The sequence below is a fragment of the Meriones unguiculatus genome, chromosome 8 (genome assembly GCF_030254825.1).
Source record: "Meriones unguiculatus strain TT.TT164.6M chromosome 8, Bangor_MerUng_6.1, whole genome shotgun sequence".
Lineage (NCBI taxonomy): Eukaryota > Metazoa > Chordata > Mammalia > Rodentia > Muridae > Meriones > Meriones unguiculatus.
Genome location: NC_083356.1, coordinates 60,414,656 through 60,437,269, shown reverse-complemented (window position 1 = coordinate 60,437,269; position 22,614 = coordinate 60,414,656). Strand labels below are relative to the sequence as shown.

At 36.7% G+C, this 22,614-nt stretch overlaps 1 protein-coding gene across 2 annotated transcripts in view; it reads left to right on the top strand.

The window, feature by feature from the left end:
• Zfpm2 (zinc finger protein, FOG family member 2) overlaps nt 1–22,614 on the top strand; it is a 453,160-nt gene that overhangs the window by 205,898 nt on the left and 224,648 nt on the right. The gene's annotated exons all lie outside the window — the stretch shown is intronic.

Sequence of the window (22,614 nt, the reverse complement as noted above, 5' to 3'; positions counted from 1 at the left end):
CAGTGCTGGTCTTATAATCCTCGGAGCACTTTGTACCTGCAGCACCCCAATCCCTGACCTTGTCATTGTGTACTCTCCCCATGGGTGTGCACTGACCATCTTCTGAAGAGCACTAATGTTTGTTTAGGGGCCTCTCGCCCCAGATCAACCCTGATCGAATCTTAGAGCAAGGAATTAGACATACAGTGACCGATTTCTAAATAAAGTCATGTTTGCAGGAGGATCGTACGCTTTTCAGAAAAGCACAAATCAACTCACACTGTGTTTTGAAAGTAGTTCAGAACAATTTTTCGAGGAGAAATCAATCCCATATTTGACAAGAAACCACAGAGGATACAGCCACTAATCTTCTAAACTTTTGATAACTTCTAGAAGAAATTACTTAAAATATTAATAGTTACTAGAAAAGTAGGATTCTGAAGCACTCCCTAACCTGCTGGAGATCATAACAATTGTCCAAATTAATTTCTGCTGATGACTTCAAAATAAAATTTATATTCTAAACAATATAATTAGGTAAAAAGCTGGAAGGCCTTGTTTTATATATTCATATAATTCCATGCTTATTTGGAAATTTTCTTTGAATCTTGTCAGAAGTTCTGGGCTGAATGGCTTTGATAAATCAGTTATTTTTACCCTAGAATTTCATATGTGAATAAAGTGACAAGTTCAAGTGCTGTTAATTTTTGAATTTTGTTGCCCTAGAGTCACAAAACATGATTCTTAGTTCTTGTAAATGAAATCACTCTTACCTGGTTTAAAATGATAATAGAAATGTTAATATTTTGCCCTCCCAGCGATTTTTTCCCCTGGTGTTAATGAACAAATGCTTATCTGCATACAAAATTCGTTTCCTTCAACTTTCTGAGGAATAAAAAGATACAACAGTGCTGACACATTCCTGTTGATTAATGTGCGCTGTCTGGACCTTCTGTATTTTGTTGCCCACTTGTGCCCACTGGATGACATAATTGGGTACATGGTACTTAACTACTGGACATAACTCTTGCTTATAATGGCTTGTTTTCTGGAGTTATGGAAGAAATTAGAAAATCAGATGGCTCACTAGTAATTCATGTGACAGATGAGTGAGAGACTGTGGTTACAATACCAATATTGGAAGATTGGTGAGTGCTTATCTGTGGGAGGGATTCTTGACCACAAATAGAACCATGCCTGTTTTGTTTCTATGTTTGTTTGTTTTTTTACCATAAATTCTTGTAATGTTTCAGGATATTGACAAGTGAACATAGTTAACAAATCTGTATCATTTATATGAAAAATAAGTGAGCTCTGAAAACATTTCTCCACATTAAAAGTGCACAAACATGGCCATGTAAAAAACTCTTCCATGAAACCATGTGAAATTCCTGGCCCAGATTACAGACATAATTTTCTTTCCTATTAAATAACTTGCATTAAATAATTCCACCAAACCAGCCAAAAGACAGACACAATGTTGATAGAGTTCAGTGAAAGCTCTGACTTGATAAACACCACAGAATGCCTGTAGTGAGTGATATTTTAAAGTGTATCAGGGTTTGCTCACCAAAGGGGCAAGGCCTACTTCAGTTTGGTGCAATATAAATACATAAATTTGTTAGGCAACACATGAAGAGAAAAATACTAGAACAAAGAAAACTAAAATCATTTTCATGCATCTGCTATATAAATGAATTGAGAGTCTGCACCAGCTACCAGTCCAATTTGTCTGAGATTAACAGCACATAAAAAGCTATGGGATGACTATGTACACTATGATCAACTGTCCCTAAACCTTCTTTTTTTTTTCATCCTTTCCTGCTGATTTCATTTACCTTCCTAATTACAAGGTAAGATGTAAAGAAAGAACTTATGGCATTCAGGACTTTATCTGAACGTTAGGATGATTCTCCTGGAACATAAGGCATCAGGTTGAAAAGGAGTTCATTTAAAAGGGAAAAATATTTGGCAGATGATATGCCCTGTTCGTTGTCCTTTGTATATGAAATGCTCAGTGGAAATACTTGAGGTTGAAATGAAGAGAGGAAGAGATCAGGAAAATAACCAGACTGAACATAAAGTGTTCAAGAATTTTGTGCTTGGCTGAAGAGCAATGGGAAGATGGATTCTTTTCAATAAGGGTCCTGGAGGAGTGGACAATTTTACAATTTGCAAATGATGGCTTTGGCTGGTGTGGAGAAAAGATTGCAGGGATTCGGGGGGTGCCTTCATCCAAATGACCAAAGAAAGTTGTGTCTATAGAAAGAGAAAGTTTTGAGAGACTAGTTACATTTGGATCATAAAATGGCCTTCTCTTATTACAGAGTGTATCTCATAAGATATGACATTTGGCTCTTAGAATACCTTCAAATAAGGTCCTGAATTAAACATATGAAAAAGTATCATTGGCGAATAAATAGACTGGAAATTCCAAGTGGTTCTGCTACTGGCCTCCTTCCCACTAAATAAATTACTTTATGTTAGAATCCAGATTTCCATAGAGCCTTCAGAATTCATAAAACAAGGACACTGATTTTCCCCAAGGTACTTTTGGATTTCTGTGCTAGCATATATACATATTTTTTCATGCTTCTAGGGATAGTCCTACTTGATACATCTCTCTTATGAGAAAATGACTCAAATTAACCTTAATCCCGAATGTGACTTACTACAACCTCAATGAGATCCAGACAACAGGGGGAAAGCCTGCAGAGTCCATGCTTAAAAACACAGTCCCATATTGCACACCATAAACTCCATCACATGAACTGCGGATTCTGTTTGCTTTGGAAATACGCTAACCTCTGTGGGAGTCTCCATCTTGGATTGTCTGCATAAATGTCTTTCCTTTTGATTTTTGATTTTTTTTTCTGGGCTCCATCTCATCATTTCAGAGAAACTGTTAAGTCAGTTTCAGGCCGAGGAGAGTGAAGTACTCAGAAATTACAGTGACTATCCACCTGTTGACAACGGCCATGAAGCTGGCTTCAGCAGTTTAGCCATGGGGGTAATGAAGCTCATACTCTCTACTTTCTGACTATCAAAATGTTGGAGAGCTGTGATCACAGAATTTCTCATCCACACTGGCCACTTTGTGGTCTAACATTTTATGACTGCCTTTGAACTAAAGAATTTCATCTTTCTTGATGAACACATATTTTTCTACTATGAGGTTCTGCACAGAGTTATTTGAGATTTATAATTGGCCAGGGAAACTTGTCTGAGGAGGCAATAGGTCTTGGCTAAGATCACTGAATGTCAACGAATTAAGGAATATTTTAAATTTTTAATGATCTCTGGTTTGAGTTAAAACAATGGTGCAGCATGAAATCATAAGATAGCTGAAGGAAAATTTATATATAGTAAGATCTTGATTAACTTATATATTACGTAAGTTTAAAGGGGAAAATACCACCTGATTCTGTACATTTCTAAGTTGGGTATGACTTTGGGGTCACACTGAGAATAATGCCATGTTAATTGTACTATTTAATACTGAAATAATTATTTTAATATTTATGTTAATTTTATCCATAGCCCTATTTTCCTTTTATCTCAGTGTAAAACGGTTGGAAGGATGTTGGTGATTATTTGAAAAGAACTCATTTATAAGCAAGTCTTAGTGTTTGCCAAGTTTCTTTTCTCCCCCATGTCGCCTTTCAATTTTTCACAGTTTACTGTGGAATTTTATCTCTTCTTTTTTTCAAAGCTATACTCCTCAAGTTGAAGGTCAGGGGCCCTTTCATAACCTTCATAAAGAAAACAGATTTCTTTTAGAAACTAATCTTTTTTGCACCAAGATAATGGGTTCTCTGACCATGTTACAAACAATGAAAATTCCTCAAGATGGCTCAAAAGACACATTTATGAACACTAGGCATATTGTTGGCCTTAAGTGCCATTTGCAGTTGTGAGCACTGAACAAGATATCCAGAAGATCACATGCCTTAAGCATGATTAGTGCTGGGGAGACTTGAATTAAAGTATGGGGGTTGTCAGGGAAGAGTTCCTATCAGAAAAGAACAGTATGACCGCGGCTCCCTTTGGAACCTGTGGGAGAGCGTTGGGATGAGTCCAACAAAAGAGGTATCTCCCAGTGCTCAGATAGAAGTCTGACCCAGTGAAAGAAAATATCTTGTTTTAGTCCAGTGTAGGTATTTATCTAGCTACTTTGTGATTATTGTATTTCCTAGATTGAAATAGTGGCGCCTATTCACAAATTTCTAAATTCACAGTGCTAGCAGTGATCTCCAAAGTTTATCACTCCTCTTACTACATTAGATCACATAGGAATGGCTCAGCAGCTGTATTGAAACTTAAAGGTGAATTTTTAAAAGTAAAATTTACAGAGGAAAACCTACCACAACCTCATTTCTAAGACTGTAAGATACTATATTTTGGTTTACTATGGATCATACAATAGTGTCTGTAGAATACACATGGCAGTCACTCTTTGAACAGAACATTAAAAAAATCTTTACATAATTCAGAGAAATCTTACAATAAGATGATTGTTTAGCAAGAGAAAGTAAAGCAAATCAATGACACAATAGTGACACCAGAAACAAATAGGAGTAGGAGCATTAAAAACATTGGACTTAACAAGTGGTGAAGTAAACATTAAATAAATAAGTTTCCCAGCCTCAATTATTTGCTAACATGAAAAGCTGATTAAACTACTGTCAACAAAGTAGTTTAAGATGCATGAACTGCTCGCTATCAGTTTGAGTATAACTGTCAGCATCTATGGTTCACAAAGCATCTGCATTCTCTACTGTAGTGTCAGATGACTGACGCTTGCCTGGGACACCACAGTGATAAACATCATGGTTGTGTACTTGAATTCATTTTAGGAAAGTATTTAATTCAATTCAGAAAAGAGTATGTGCATGCAGGAACTGGCTGAGTGTAAGCACCCCGGAGGAGGAGCAATGACAGAGCCTCCTTCCTGCAAGCCACCATCAATCCCACCAATCTATGAAAATTTGGTTTTAGTAAATATCACTCCAGAAATCTCTCTAAATATTTTCCACTCAGGGCCTGCTGCTGCAGTGCACGTCGGAGCCATAGCTTCACTGCAGTAACTATACTCCGAGGATAAGAGTAAGGCCTTGCCTGAGACGTATTTATTGTCTACAGGACAGTTTTTATGTGTAGTCGTGACTATGATAGATAGTAAACGAACCCATAAAAATGACCCCAAACAATTTACATGCACCTTTGTGAGGCTGGAGGAAAGAGCCCTGGATTTATTATGTGCCTCTCTTTTATGGCAAAGTTATAATTATGTTGGTGTTAGAGGTACTCACAGGACCCCAAACAGAAAGTTGACCAATATCAGTACAGTCAGATCACGGGATGGTTGTATCATTTTACAAGTGTTAAATCTTTCACTCGCACTTCGAAGAAAATTTATAACTCTTTTTCTGCATTTCTTGGCTGTCTGTTTATTTCTTATATTGCTCTGTGTTTCCTCACGCTGCCTGAAGAAACCTGCTTTTAAGCCATTTTTAAATATGCCAACACATGTTCTAATGATTTCGGGATAATTACTCGCTATGATAACTTTTCCTCAGTGTTTTAAAAAGTTTTAAGTCAAACTTTTAAATTGACTAGATTCCTGCTATCTCTTGTCTTCTCACTGTCTTTTTGTCTCTTTTTCTATTTACTTTGTCTCTGAATATTTTTTCTTCTATTTCAAGATAGAAGACTATTTTTTACATGGTGGAATGCACTTATGCAAACCTTGTAATTGTAGACATAACGTTTATAACTGTCTCAGCACAGGCTCTGTGTGAAACAGTGTGTCCCCCACCAACCCTTGGCCCATCTACTGAATAAAAGTAACATGGCTTTTTATTTTATATCACTTAAATGATAAAGTTGGTGGCTCATAATAGTTGCTGCAAAGAGATAAAGAGATAACTACAGATGATGGTAAATTAATAACTGTTCTGCGATCATCAAATTCTATTTTAAGTTAATTCCTAAAAAGTGAATGAAATGCACTGTCTTTGAAAATGCAAGTTTTATAAATTTTTCTGTGTCTGTTTTTCATGTGTGGTGTGCATGTTTTGCTTATATGTGGGTAGACCCTGTGTACTTGTGTATCTGTGCACGAGGAGGCCTGAAGTTGATACTTGAGAACAAGTCCTACCACTCTTCCGCCTTATTCATAGAAACAGGAGTGCTGGAGCAACGCACAGTTCTACAGTATGCCTAGTCTTTCTACACAGTGTGCTCTGTGGATCCTACCTCCTCATTTACAGGTTGGAGTTACAGGGACACCATGCCTGCCTCACCCCCAAATTTAGGTGGGTTCTGGGGATGCAAACTCTAGTCTTCAGGCTTGCAGGGAAAGGGTTTTATATATTGAGTCACCTTTCAACCCCAGAAGCTTAACAGACTTAATTCTCAACATAAAGTTTAGTTTGGAGTCCTTTTTTTTTTTTTTTTTAAACTACTCCTTCATTTCACAGAAGAGACACCTAAAAGATTTATGTAGTATACCTCTGACTACTTCCAAGAGGACATGCCGGAGACAATTGGAACATAAAGTTTCTAATCTAACGTTAATATTGATTAGACTCTAATTTTCAGTAGAATAGAAGGTGATGGAACTATGAAAGGCAGAACGTAGGTAGAAGAATTAAGGTTTTAGGAGTTATTCTTTATTGCTTCTTGGAAATCTTCAGGTAAGCTGTTTTCCTCACCATGTGCTTCGTCCACAATGATTTTGCCTAAAGGAAGGAGAAGCCAGCCATGAGCTGAGATCTCTGAGATCACGAGCAAAAACCAGTCCCTCCTCTCTGCTTACTGCCTTACTCATTTTCTCAAACTGAGAGAAAGTCTCACTATTTGACATAAAAGTTATGTTGTTGTTTTTTTTTTTTTAATTTCAGTTACAACATGCCAAAGATGTCTTTTCAGCAAATTAACTTCTCATTACTTCTGTAGATCTTTAGTGTTGAGTTTTCTAACCTCATAAAAAATGAATTATTAACAGAACTGCAGTCAAGAAATCAGCAGCAGGATCCTGCATTCACAGAATTGGAACTGGAAGTTTTTTTCCCCTTTGTTTCCATGTCATGTCATTAAACTTGAGGGGATGTTTCTTGACCTGAATCTTTTGTATTTTATAGCATTGTTATCTCCAACATATGACTGAATCAGTTTTAAGCACCTGCCAGTTTGTGTAGTTTGCTATCTCAGAATGACTGGTGGGATTCAACTTTTTCTCTTCTTCAGAGTCTCAAAATTAAGCATCTAGGTGCTAAGTTGTAAATCAGAGTTGTTAGAAAACAAATCTGATATTTCTACTCTTCAGAACCAACACAAAGCCCCAGGATTATGCTTAGTAGGACAATCTTTTCTTTTTACCTTTAAGTTATTGTGTATGCTGTACTTATCGATATTACAACATTTAATTATTACAAGTTTCCATTACATAGAAATTATTTCTCTGATTAACATAAACAAGGAACTCAAATAAATTGTATTCAACAGACTTGCTGTCACACTATTGTAAAATAGTAAAACTGGAATTCAGATCCTACAAATATATTCTACTTAAATTCCTCCAATCTATGTCTATATTTTTTAATGAATTATCATGAATATTCTGGATCAAAGAGGAATCTCTGAACTGGAAGAAAACCTTGTCTTACTGAACAGTTTTAGATGAACATACCCGTTTAAATGCTTTTACATCTTGCTTAAAGGCAGTGCTTTCTGAGGAAACCGAAAATAAGCAATTAAATTTAATTCACTTGTAGGTGTCTACCTAAGGCCATACCAGCTAAATATCTGGAGATTTTAGCATCTGTCACTGGGGGAATATCCACACTGTAGTGCATTTCCATTCACAATATTAAAGCGATTAAATCAACCTCAGAGGTGTCTTTTTGTATTCCACAAAGGAACAATATCTTTATGATGGGATATAGCCTATGTTCTTACAAATAAAAAAAACAGATGAGAAAATGGACAGCATAGGTCATTTAAAATCACCTTTAATTTGAATAAATTGCTATTTTTAAAAATGTAATTTTTTTTCAAAAACTGAATTAAAAGTGTAAATCTAATAATTGATAAGTCTAGGTATATTGAAAATTAATAAAATGTAAGAAATCATGGTACATTATATTTATTAGTTTCGTAAGGAATTACTATGATCCCCATAGGAGGAATTTTTTAGTGTTTAGTATTCATGTAATATGTTCTTCTTCTATACAAGGTAATTATTGTCTGTCAGCTGCTCTGATTAATTTGTATTTATTGATCATGAGCAAAATATTGTAGTTGAAATTATACAAATAAAAATTAAAAGAAATTTGTTCATTTTAAAGTCTTTAATTAGCAAGTTATACATCTGGATAGTAAAGGTCATTTATTCCCTCACATTTGTATAAATCTTGAAGAGACAGACTTCATATTTTTATTGGTTATTGATTACATTACCTGTAATGTGTCAGCTTAAATCCATTCAGCTGGCTGTGCATTGTAATTACAAATTACTACATTGTGCAATGTTTCAGGCTTATGAATTAATTTTAATTTTAATTTTTTTCTAATTTGGAGAGAAGGTCTCCTGTACCCATTGTGGCCTCAAACATCCGATGTAGCTGAGAATGACTTTCAAGCTTTGGCTCCTTCAACATTTACATCCACAAGCAAGCACCACCCCATTTGGTTTCCTCTAATGTTGGTTTATGTGCAGTTCAGGAAGGAATCTACAGACTTTCCACACTCTGGGCATACACTCTGCCAACTGAGGTGCACCCCAGCACCAAAAATGTCATATTCTTAACTGATTAATTTCAATAATTATAAATTCACATGTGCTTGTATTTAAATACCCAGAAAGAGGCCTCAGGTATGTTGCTCAAGTTCCTTCAGTGCTACTGCTCTGTATAACTATATAATAATAATATTCCCACTGGGATATTGGCATCAAGATGGTTTGCTTATTTTGTTCTGATTTGTCTATTTAAGTAGTGTGTGAATATGAAATTGTAAGTGTTATAGGTATACAATTTTTAGAACTAGTAGTATACTTAGGAAGCTAGATATTTAATTCAGTTATTTCAAGTACTGGAATTACAGGAATGTGTCACCATGCCCTGATCAATTAGAAAGTCCTAAAGTCATGAGACTACTTAAGTTTAGCATATAGAAGTTAAGATTCAATTTTCAGGACTGAAACTTTCCATTTTCTTTCAGAAGAGAATAAAATGTCTGGGTTATTTTACTCTGCCTTCTCATGATCTAAAATTGTCATGCAGGATAGAGTCACAAATTTAGCAAACATGATAACAATTAATTACTATTTCTCTTTTTTAAAATTTCCCAATTTCACTGAGACATTCAGAAGAAATTAAATCCCTAGAAGACTACAAAGATTATAATTTTAAGTTTTAAGTTTTTAGTCATTTTCTTAATTTATTACATCTGGGTTCACCTTGTACAATTTATAACTTTAAATCACATTATCTATCTATCTATCTATCTATCTATCTATCTATCTATCTATCTATCTATCTATTCAGTGTTGGGGCAGAGTGCCTGTAAACTAAACTCTGACATGCATGTGGAGGTCAGAGAAAACTTAATGAAGTAAATTCTCTCCACTCTGTGGGCCCCAGAAATGAAGCTAGGTCATCTGGCCTGCTGGCTGAGCCTCACTGGACCCTTCTCCTTTATAACTGAAGTCTCTGCATATTTTTGCAAATATCACTGCCTTTCCTCCCTTGGGCCTCTCTCCCTTTGTTCTTCCCTCTTAACTCCCATGCCCTCTTTCCTTTTTTTGTTTCCTCTCGCCCACCTTTCTCTGCATTAAAAAAAAAAAGAGCCATACTTATGCCCAGATATAGTATTAGTACTAAGAACAAAAATTATACATGAGATCTTTCTTTCATGGAGCATATATTTCACCTAATCTCATGATCTGGAGAGCAGGGGTGTGGTGGTGCACAAAAAAAAAAAAAAAATTGTTACTTCATAATAAACACAAACACTGGTTTGAGTAATGATTCAACTGTCATCATTCAAGCAAAACTGCTTAAGAAAAATGATCTCCCAAACACACGATTGCAGGCTCAGGTGCCGAAGTGATGGCACAGTGTGTTTGTTCATTAAATGAATGAGAAAGTGAGTTTAGTCAGACCTAAATGCAAGAGTGTATGAAGAGGATCCGTTGGAACATGTTCTTAAATTGTTATGGGTTAGTAAAAATAATAGTAAATACAATTGTTCTCAACCTTGATCTACTCACCTGTTGGCATGGAGAATAATATATATATTTCTGGAGAATAATATATATATTTAAAGGAATATATATATATATTCCTTTAAAAATATGATGTTTTTTTTTCTTGAAGTGATGCTTTGTTCAGGTTTAACATTCTTACTTTAGAAGCTTACATTTTTAAATTGAACAAAATTTTAAATTGAACAAAGATATTAGAAGAATTTTTTATTTTTAAATTTTATTTATTTATTTATTTCAATTTATTCAATTTGTATCCCTGCTGCAGAACCCTCCCTCATCTCCTCCCAGTCCCACCCACTCTCCTTCTCCCCTATGCCCCTTCCCTAGTCCCCTGATACTATCTGATCTTAGCCTATCAGGTCTCATCAGGAATGGCTGCATCATCTTCCTCTGTGGCCTGGCAAGGCTGCAACCCCAGCCTTTGAGGTAATCAAAGAGCCAGCCAATGAGTTCATGTCAGAGACAGCCCCTGATCCCTTTACTAGGGAACCCACTTGGAAACTGAACAGCCTATGGGCTTCCTCTGAACAGGGGTCTAGGTCCTCTCCATGCATGGTCCTTGGTTGGAGTATTGATTTCTGCAGGCCCCCATGGGCCCAGGTTTTTTGGTTCTGTTCTCCTTGTGGAGGAGCTCCTGTCCCTGCCAGATCTTTGTATCTACCTCTTCCATAAGAATTCTGGCACTCCGCCCAAAGTTTGACTGTGAGTCTCAGAATCTCCTGATGGGTAGTATCTTTCAGAGGTCCTCTGTAGAAGGCTCCTATCCTATTATTTGTCTTTTCTTACTTCTGATGTCCATCTGTTTGCCATTCTGAATGAGGATTAAGCATCTTCCATAGGGTCCTCCTTGTTGTTTAGCTTCTTTAGGACTATAGATTTTGAATGTTTATCCTATACTATATGGCTAATATCCACTTATAAGTGATATAAGTGAGTATATACCATGTGTGTCTTTTTGCTTCTGGGTTACCTCAGTCAGGATGATCTTTTCTAGTTCCCACCATTTGCCTGCAAAGTTCATGATTTTCTTGTTTTTAATTGGTGAGTAATATTCCATTGTGTAAATGTACCACACTTTTTCTATCCATTCCTCCATTGAGAGACAACTAGGTTATTTCCAGATTCTAGCTATTATAAATAATTCTGCTATGAACTTAATTGAGCAAATGCCCATATTGAATGGTGGGGCATTTTGAGTGTATATGCCAGTGTATAGCTGGGTCTTGAGTTAACACTATTCCCAATTTTCTAGAACAATTGTTAATAGGATATCTACATCTTTACCAGGTTTTGGCTAGGGAAAAAACTTACAATTTTTTGTTTACAGTATCATACAGGTTTTTTTTGTGCAAAGGGCCATAAAGCCATTGACATTTGAAAAAAAAATGACTTTATATTTGGAATAATATACATTCCGACTGACAAATTAGCATGTCTTTGAGTTTACCATATATTATCCTTTACATGCTAATGAATGTCATTCAGCCCATCAACAACTATGACTATCCACCTTTGTAGTCATGTCTCATATAAACAGATAACTGTTCCTCCATCTGACTCTTGATCAGTTCTTCTGTCTTATACTATGTTTAGCTATACTGATTTGAGTCAGGGTTCTATTCAGTGAGGAAAAGTGTGATTGTGTACATTACATTAGATAAGTAAGTTAGAAAAGGTAAGTAAATGTACATTGCAATAAATAACTTAGATAAAAGATGATTAGTCTTACTATTTAAAAAAAAAAGATTGTGATATCAAACATGCCTTTGCTGTCATTTCATTGGTTGACCAATAACCCACATTATTTTCCTCAGACATTCTCCCTGAGCGCACTGCAACAGCAAGACCTAAGTAGTAAAAGGTTCAAATGTAATGTCTTCTGTATTATGTGTACTTAAATAATGCTTTAGGTTTTATTTTTACTTTACCACTGAGAGTACTTGAAGAAGGGTGTTAAACAATAACCAGCTAGGCTGAGTAACTATTTTCTATTGTTTTTAAATAAGAGTGTACAACTTTATCTTTCAACTAACGTGTAAACTTATTCCTCATCCTTTCCTCTCTGGAAGTCTATAATGTCAGGATAATGTCAGTGGAGTAGCTAATCCTGACTATCTAGAAATGGAGTGAGTGACCCATCTTTGGTGTTGACCTTCACAGCTACATACCTTTGCTTGGCTTAGCTATGAGGCAAGAAAGAACACCAGCAGAGGGTTGCCGTGCACTGAACCCTGCATGAGCTGTGTCGGTAGAATCTGCTCCATAACCTATTCTTGTTATCTTTTGATTTCAGGATTGTTTTATATGTTCCTTCATTTCTGTGGAATACAAGTGGCTCTAGTGCTAGTATGTTCAGATACCATTATCAAGCCTAAATGTTAAACAAAAGGAATTGATATCCATAGGTTTCTTTTTTCATTTAATTACTTGAAAGTTTTCAAGATAAAACTTACAACCTTTGCTGAGTATCTTCTGTATATCTGGCTTTACATCAGGTTCTTTTCTTAATGTTGTTATACAGACTGCTTAGGAATAAATGGGAAATTAAATTGCTGCTCATGGTTAAACTGTTACTTATTTTTCTAAGACAAAATATTATGACCAAAAGCAATTTAAGGAAGAAAAAGCTTATTCAGGCTCATGGCTCTAGAGGACTCTTGCCCTATAGTCCACAATGGCAGTGGCAGCCATAACTTGGTAGCAGTATTGCAAAGTTGACTGATCACATATTATCTACACACTGGAGGCAGAGACATGGAATAGGGAGTATGGTAGGGTTGGGAAACCTAAAAGCCTGTCCCTAGTGATATGAAACACTTCCTCCCACGGAGCTGAACCTCCTAAAGGTTCTATAACATCTGCAAACAGCAAACCCAACTGGGGACCAACTGTACAAAAACATCAGTTTGTGGGGGGATTTCTCATTTAAACTACATTTGGCCTCTTGGACCACATAGGCTCACGGCTCAACATCAAAGGTCCTCATAGTCTTTAGTAGTCTCAACACAGTTCCAAAGTCAATATCTTTTTTAGGGAAATAGGGCAATTTTAGACCTGTGACCTCTGTCAAATAAGGAAGGAAGGAAGGAAGGAAGGAAGGAAGGAAGGAAGGAAGGAAGAAAGAAAGAAAGAAAGAAAGAAAGAAAGAAAGAAAGAAAACCAAAACACACCCTTTCAATATTTAGTGGCACAGATTATATATACCAAAAGAAAATAGTAGTGAGAAAATATTGAGCCAAAACAAAGCTGCAAGCCATAAAGGAAAACACAAAATCCTGTCCCTCCCTGAATAGTGTCTGAGGCTTCAGTTGGAAACAGCTCAAGTGACTCTTCAACCCAAATATTGCTGCCTATGTAATGTTCATTTCTTTCTTGCACTGGTTCAGCTCCCTTTATGCAGTTCTCTTTGGCAGATGTCTCACAGCTTGGCAGCCTCAATTCTCTGGAGTCTCAGCAACAGTGTAGGCTTCACCATCACACGTTCATTTAGTAAGCCTTTGCAATCACCTTGAAGACACTCTAAGTTGCCTGGACTCAGCACCTTTCTAAAATCTCACAGGAAGAATTCACAGCCCCTTCAATCCTATAGTTTTCATGCCTGTAAAGCAGAACCACATTGATGGATGGCACTGCATAATCAGTTGCCAGTTTAGAATAGATCCTTGCAGCTTTTGTGGCCTCAAGCAATTACTTGGTATGGACTAAAAACCCCTTAGTGTCTTTTCTTTCACAAATTGGATACATTTCTTACCTTTCAAATGTAAAGCAGAACAGTCTTTTTTACTGGTTTTAATATTAACAATTATACCACATGATTTTGTTGTGACGTTGAACTTCCTAGTGCTTTTTTCTCTCTAAATTGTACATTATTTTTTATTTCTTTGTGCCCCATTTGTTGCTCATTTTCATCTTAGAGCTGAATAAGAGTAATCAATAGTAACCATTCCACAGGTTCATTTTTATACTATTTTGAAATCTGTTCTACCAAAGAAATTACTCCATTACTTTTTAACTTAGTCTCAGACAAATTCTCAAGACATGGGCAGAATAGAACCAGATTTAGTACTCAAATATTCCAGCAGTAACCTCTAGCCCTGTAGCTATTACTGGACTTGCTTTCTTCTGAACCCTAATGAGTTGGACCTCCATTCTATGAATCACTTTCAGCTCTACTGGCACAGGAAGCAGAGAGGAGAAACAGAAAGTGGGACAAAACTACAAACCCTAAATACCAACTCAGTGACATACATTCCGTAGCAAGATGTCACCTCAAAGTTTCCGTAACTTCTGCAAACAGCACTACTAACTGGAATCATGTGTTGAAATACATGAATCTGTGGGCTGGGGGAATTTCTCATTTAAACAAACAACAGTAAAATAACTGCACATCACAGATACACAACAGGTAACTTATGATTTGTTGCTCATAATGGTCCACAAAAATCACCCCCCACAACACCCCACTATTGAAGCAGAGGAGTATATATGTTCCACCCTTGCAATGATTTATGGAATCTGGTGCATCCATGTGGCTTCATCTTGGAAACCTGACTGGGGCAATTAGGGAATGTAGAAAAGATACACATACAGAAAAGCTGGGTCAGGTGAGCCATGAACATTTTGTTGGAGCCACACCATCTGCTCAACAACCTGGAGACTCAGCATTTTTATTGTGCACATCACAAAAGGAGCGGTTGCTTGTCTCAGTATTAAGTTTCTTTAGGGAAACAGTGTTAAGCTGCAGATATCTGGGAGGAGGAAGCTGCATTCCATGCTTTCTATACAGTCTGTAAACATTTGCACATGGACCAAAAGAAGCCTTGCCCTATCCCCTGAGCATCCCCTTCCCCTGGGGAAGAAGTTTCCAGTTCTCCTATGTTTGAGGTATTGGGGTACTTGTCAATAATAAGAATCATTTTAGGACTTAATCTACTCCTTATAGTTTGGATTGGGATTGCCTGTTCCCCACATAGATCAATAAAGAAATTTGCTAAATATGATGTATATCATTTTGGCTATTTTATGATTGTGTTTATATGAATTATATGTAATAGTATGCTCACTACAGTATGATAATTTTCTTAATCAGAAAATACAGAGTTGAAGGACACTCATGTATTAATTCTTATTAAAGATTTAATACAATGTGCTTAAGACCCTTTTTTATAATGCAAATTATTATTTTGACTCTAAGAAGTATGTACAATGATTTCTATATCACTGTACTTTTTATTCCTTAGCCTTTCTAGATGGCTATTTATTATGAACAAAGCAGCCGAGTAGATTCGCAGAATGCTACTTTCTGCTTTTAAGAGCTACTGAGGAGCTATCTTTACATCTTTGCTCATTTTTCCTTTATAAATCAAAATTCTTCATATTTAGCAGGTATGCATTACTCCAATTTATTTTCTAGCTTCTGAGATGTACTGAAGTTCTTAATACTGGTAGACAATATTTTTCCATTTACATTGTAATGTTTTAAAGATGTCTTTTCATGTGATTCCCTGCACTCTGCCCAAGATTTGGTTAAGAGTCTCAACATCTGCTTTGATACACTGTTAGGTAGAGTCTTTCAGAGGCCCTGTCCTGTAAGCTCCTGTCCTGTTTCTTGTTTTTTTCTGCTTCCAGTGTCCATCTCGTTTGTCTTTCTAACTGAGGGTTGATCATCTTACCTGGGGTCCTCCTTCTTGTTTAGCTTGTTTAGGTGTACAGATTTTAGTGTGTTTATCCTATCTTTTAGGTCTAGTATTCACTTATGAGTATATACCATGTGTGTCTTTCTGCTTCTGGGATACCTCACTCAGGATCATATGAAAGAAGGGGAGTTAGTAAGACCTGGAGAAGACAGGAGCTCCACAAGGACCAAATATATCTGGGTACAGGGGTCTTTTCTAAGACTGATACTCCAACCAAGGACCATGTATTGATATAACCTAGAACCCCTGCTTAGATATAGCCCATGGCAGCTCAGTATCCAAGTGGGTTCTATAGTAAGGTGAACAGGGAGTGTCTCTGACATGAACTCAGTGGCTGGCTCTTTGGCCTCCCCCACCCCACCCCCCGAAGGAGGAGCAGCCTTGCTAGGCCACAGAGGACATTGCAGCCAGTCCTGATGAGACCTGATAAGCTAGGGTCAGACAGAAGGGGAGGAGGACCTTCCCTATCAGTGGACTTAGAGAGGGGCAGGGAGAAGATGAGGGAGGGAGGGTAGGATTGGGAGGGAATGAAGGAGGGGGCTACAGCTGGGATATAAAGTAAATAAATTGTAATTAATAGAAAAAATAAAAATTTAATAGAAAAAAGTCTTTTCATTCAGTACTTGTTTAACTATTTGAGTATTCTGACATACAGTTGTTACTATATCATTTGTAATGATGTAGAAATGTGGAGATCTTTTTAAAACAAGTAATACTGACTACTTGCATTTCTGTATAGTTTAAATAATTATGATCATTCTGGTATTTGATTTTGATATCAAACATTGCATCATTATTTTTGCATGAGCGTATCAGACCAAAAATAAAAGTGCTTGGACAGACTTCTCTATTCAAAGCACTATGAACTGAGAGGCCTCAATAGATACAGTTAGAAATGAGGTTGTTTATCTGGTGTTTAGCACATGGTAGAACACAAAAGTTCCCAGGATTATTGCATCATCTCATGAGAAATTACTGGAAAGCAAAAAAAATAAAATTTCAAATACTAAGAATATTTTATAACACATTCAGTACATAAAGGAGCTTATACAATATTTGCAGGATTTTTCAAAAGTTATCTTTTGCTTAAGAATAATGTATTATATATATATATATATGCCTAAGAATAAAAGATATATTTAAAAGAAACTTACTAATAGGCATTAATACAATGTAAAAATGGTTTAATGATTGACAACCATTTGTTCAGTCTCATTTGGTAATTATTTTACCTTAAAGCAATGTTTCATAATTTCTAATCCTCTGCCTTGCTAACACTTTGTGTATAACATAACAAATGTCCTTCTTCATGGTAACACAGTATTTTGTCCATTTTTAGAAATGCTTGTTTCTGACTTTTCAATAGAAAGAAGTAGGTGGGACTGCTCTGGTCCTTTATCACCCTTCCCTTTGAGCTCTCATCCCTGAGGAAATTATTTTATACCTTAATATAAACGTATTGCACCAGGAAATGAATATTTCACCATGATTAGAGTAAACCCCATATGGAAATGATTGATAGGTCATTCTGGTTTCTATACCCAATATCCAACATTGTATTTGGCATTTGGAGTGGTTACTACATCATTTTGAATGGGTAAATGTTTATTGCATTAAAATTCAGTTGAGTGTTGTTTCCTGAGTTCCTGGAGTTCCTTCTTCATGTAGAAGCTACTATATGGTGATGCAGATCATGTGAAGAGACCTTAGATCTGAGAGCAGATGTTGAATTTATTAAAGCTCTGTTCTTGAGTATTATCCACCACTCTGTTTGCTTTCTTCCCTTCCTTCAATTTTTGCTTCCTCAAAATCTACTATATATTAACTCTTAATATTAAAGGGGTGAAGAACCTAGGAGAGTAAGCTGAAAGAAAAAGGAAAGACAAAGGAAAGAGTGATATATAGGGTAGGGGTTAGCATCATTGGTAGTGAACTTGCAATAAAACATTAAAACATTAGTACCACAATAACACATTTAGAAAAGAGAATACCCCATGTACTGAGCACATGTGCCCTAAATCCATTGGATATGTTAAGTGTGTTGTAAAAAGCATATGATATTTGCAAGCTAGAGGAGGTAAGGACAGTGGATTTTGTAGCTTTAAGTATATGGATACAATTTGACATCTGAGAATCATTTCTGGAGAATATTCTATGACTAAAATTCTTGAGAGTCATTTGGAATATACTGATGTCTGCATTCTGGATTATTGGAAACAAAGAGTCATATCACTTCTTATGCTAGTATCAGCATGATATATTTAATAATAACATTTTAGTTGGTTTATTTAATAAGAGTGTTTTTCTGGGTGTGATGACTCATGCCTGTTATTCTAGCACTCTTGGAGGCTGAGGTAGGATGATGGCCATGGGTTGAGGCTAACCTGGGCTATATAGCGAGTTCCAGGTCTACCAGAGCTACAGGGGAGAGAGAAAGAGGGAGAGCAGGGAGGGAGGAAGGGGGAGGGAAAGACAAGGGAAGAAGGAAGGGGACTAAGAGGAAGGGGAGAGAGAGACCCTAAGTAAAAGATATATTTTGGTATGAAACACCACTATTTAAATTTTGTGCTTCTTTCTGGGAATTTTGGGACAGTGATGTGGAAGTTTTTATTGTGAACTCTTGATGTTCATGCAAGTTTCTGACTCTTCCTCCTGCAATTCTTGCCAAAGGTTCACTTTTCATCTTTCCTATCAATTTGTCTGTGGACTGTCCTACAGGCACAAACATTCTACCTTTCAAATCAAGTACCAGCTAATCTTGTACTTGAATCCATCCGAATGGCTCCTGATGTGAGCCTGAGATCACTGCCTAGCTTTTATTTTAAGGAAAATAGTAAAGTATTAAAGAGTTCAAAGGCCAGGGTTGCAATCCAGAATTATACTAATTTCATCACTTTATAATTACCTTAATTTGAACCACATGCTAATAAATATGATAGTAAAAATTGCATCATTTGTCTTTGTACTACCTATAACCCTTACAGATACGAAACATTGTAGTGATATCTGGGGTCACCGTTATAAAAAAGAGGGTAGGTGTTTCAAGGGTAGAAGGGCTCTCCTGCAGACTTTAGAAATAGAGGCTGAGTAAATCTGGGAAGGTCTATTGGACAGGGGTAAGTGGGCTGCAGAGGATGATGGAAGGTTTACATATAAAAAAGATGGTCATTGTTTTTAAGAAATATACTGGACAGTGATGCTTTCAAACCATTGTAAGGTTATCAACATCTGAAAGTATTATAAAGCAGCCTGATTTTGTCCCAATTTTTCCTGTCATTTTTTATGTGATGTTAGACTATTTATATGTCTCTCTCTCTCTCTCTCTCTGCATGTGTGCGTGTGTCCAGAAATATAAGAAAATACCTGACAGATTGTTTTAACAGTAGAGATTAAATTCTTGGAAGTACTGTATGAAAATAAAAATACTTTTAATAATACAATGCTCAAACATTGAAAATAAACAACTTCAGGTCAGTATGATGCTTCACCAATTGGATCTTCCTGGGACTAAGGCATTATCAAATGAAATAAATACGTATTGTATACCACACGCTGACGAGAACTGAGTGATATTATTATGTTTTAGTACTTTTTATTCTGTAGATAAAAATTTCCAAGATCCATACAAGGATTCACAATCCATTACATGTGGTATTCTAATAACAGTGCTAGTCTTGGGCTGAGAACACGTAGGGTCAATATTATTTAATGACATACCATATTTTTAGTATTTTATGAATTATTATTTAAACCCTTTAAACTAATAATCTAGTGACATTTGTTACCAAATCAAAATGCTCTCCAAATCAAAATCTAAAACCCTTTTGTGGACTATCTCTGTGAGTAAAAGCGTCTTTTCTTCTCTGCTGCTGACTGATAGAACTTCACAGTAAGTTATTATTTGCTTCAACCAGACTAAAAGCTTTCAGCGAGGTTCCCCACGTCATTTACTCATCTGTCAAGTCATTCTGCTACCCTCTGGTTCTGTAATGTTGAGATCCACCAGGTCACACTCCCACTCCCAAATGGAAACTCATCTAGACCTTTACTTCCAGGCAAAGCTCCCCCTACTGCAATTGATGCCTAAAGATGTTTATCTGTCCAAACATGTCAGTGTAAGCCTTTTTATCTCCATCTAAACCATTTTATCAGGTTGAAGACCTACTGCACCATGAGTTTTTATAAGCTACCAGCAACAAAGTGTCCAGTAGAGCAACAAATAGGTAATTTTGGCCATTGAAAACCATCTGAAACTAGTGGTAAATACTAACATGAGTGAAATAAACTAATGACAGCAGCCTAGGAGAGAGCACAAGGTTTGGGGTTTTATTTGTTTGTTTATTTGTTTGAGAAACTGCATGCTATCTAAACAAACAAACAAACAAACAAAAAACAGTTGGCTGAAGTTTACAATCCTAGACCATGAATCAGGCCTTTTGACATTCTCTCTTAAGTGTTGTTTACAAAAATCGTCCTTCCTCACTTTACTTCAGACAGACCTACGCCTGACTTTCTCCAAGGTTTCCTTTGTGCTTGTCCTGGACAAGCCAGGCTTCTGTTAGCAGCCTTGGCATTCCCTAACTGCTGTGTTCCCTGCAGCTTCTCCTCGGCTGGTGCTCCCCGCTGCTCTTTTAGGTGTCTGCCAGCCAAGCCCACCCTCCTTCCACAGTGCTTCTCCTTAAAGCACAGAGCTCCCAAGCACAACCTTCCGTTGTTTCCCCAGATTTCTACCAGGAAGTGGCATTGGGTCGCCTGTGACAAGGAGTGTTGTCTGGAAGGTCAGAACAGGCTCCCGGCAGCAGGGAAACCCACACTGGCAGATTTCTGAGCAAAGGACTGTGTCCTCCCTTCCTCCCTACAGCAACTGAAAAGTCCTATTCCATTCACTTTTTCAAAGTTTTCCCAGAGAGAGGCACACACACCAGGCACAAGTTCTCAGATACACGCCATAGCTAGTTTATCTACCCCATTTCTTTATTCATGTGAATAGACCACAGAGGAAAGAGCAAAGTAGGACAATTTCTTTTGTTCCCCATATTACTTTACACAGGAACATGAATGTTCTCTAGTAATTTTACGTTATGGTGTTTAAAAACAAAACAACAACAAAACAACCCAGCTACAGTTGTTAATCCAGATTAGCAGTTCTGATCGATGGGCTGTGGCCTATTTGGGGGTCAAAAGACCCTTTCCCAGGAGTCATATATCAGAAATCCTGCATATCAGATATTTATATTACAATTTAAAAAGTAGCAAAATTACAGTTATGAAATAGCAATGAAAATAATTTTACAGTTCTTCAAAACATGAAGAACTGTACTGAAGGGTCGCAGCATTAGCAAGGGTTAGAACCACTGATCTAGATCATTATTAGCAATGTTATTTCCTGTACCCCTGTGTTATCTCTTCCCCTTTTCAGAAAGATGATAATTACAACTGGGGAGGGAGTTCAGTAGGCCTTCCCATAGAAACCTTGATTTAGAATTACTCTTCAAGGATACTCAATAATGTGGTGAAAATTACCCGTTTGTAAGGTAGACAGTATTTCATAACACAATTAGATAATTCTCTCCCTAAACAATGACATGCATGTTGATAACTTCCTATGACTTTTTGGAAGCTTTAGTGCAAGAAAATGTTTTTGTTTTCTTGAAAAACGCGGTGGTTTGAGTGGCTGTAGGTTTTAGAAAATGCCAGTGTCTTTACAGAATTTTCAGTTACCAAATGCAGCCTCTAAAAGGGGATGTTTTCATTTCACTGCCACCATTGTGTTATCTTTCCTAGTGCAATTACAAGCTAATTCAGAGCTCTTTGTGCTAGACTAATAGCTACTGATTCACTTCTGCAGCCTAGTACTTCTTCATGCACTATTAATACCCTCTCCGGTGCCTGGGCACTTACCTAGGGTGAGCATTCTTCTCTATGTAGACTCGTCTTTGGCAAATCATTAATGGAACATCAAAAAGATCCCATCTGTTAGAGTTACATATGAGTAAGATCAGAATTATCAAATATCTCATTTTTTTTCTTTATTCCCTTTTTCTTTTTTTTTTCCCCTTTCTTATCCACACAATAAATGTAGTTGTCAGCGGGATAAGTTCATGCGCCGGATAAGGTCACAATTTCATTTAGTGACAACTTCCAACAGTAGGAACTTACAAGGTTCGATTTATTAAAGAGTCAGAAGGGATAAGATCACTGCTTGGCCAGCCTGATTTATCAGAGTTTCACTGGAGTACTTGAATAGGGAATGTCGTATTTCAAGTTTATGTTCAAAACTGTAGTTTAGTGTGTCTTGCGACTGTATGACTCAAAAATCGAGACAGGAAATTAGAAAAGCCATCCTTATATGGCAATTTGTTGCCTTCACCTAACAGCTATCATTTACTGAGTCAAACGATGCTTAGGGATGCATCAATAGAGAATAAAATAATTGGAGTTGTCTAAGAAGGAAGATGGGAAGTGCAGTTATTAGTGCTTGAGGAGTATAGTGGCAAGATTATGGTTTGGCCTTTCAGATAGTCAACAGTGAAATGTTCTAGCCTTCTCACATGTCTGGCAGGCAGCTGTCAAATGGTTAAACCATCAAATAGCAAAGAGCATTGGCATACTTTGGCCACCTTGGCTGACTTTGAAAATGTCTCAGAATCTTTGAGCGCTTTTTGA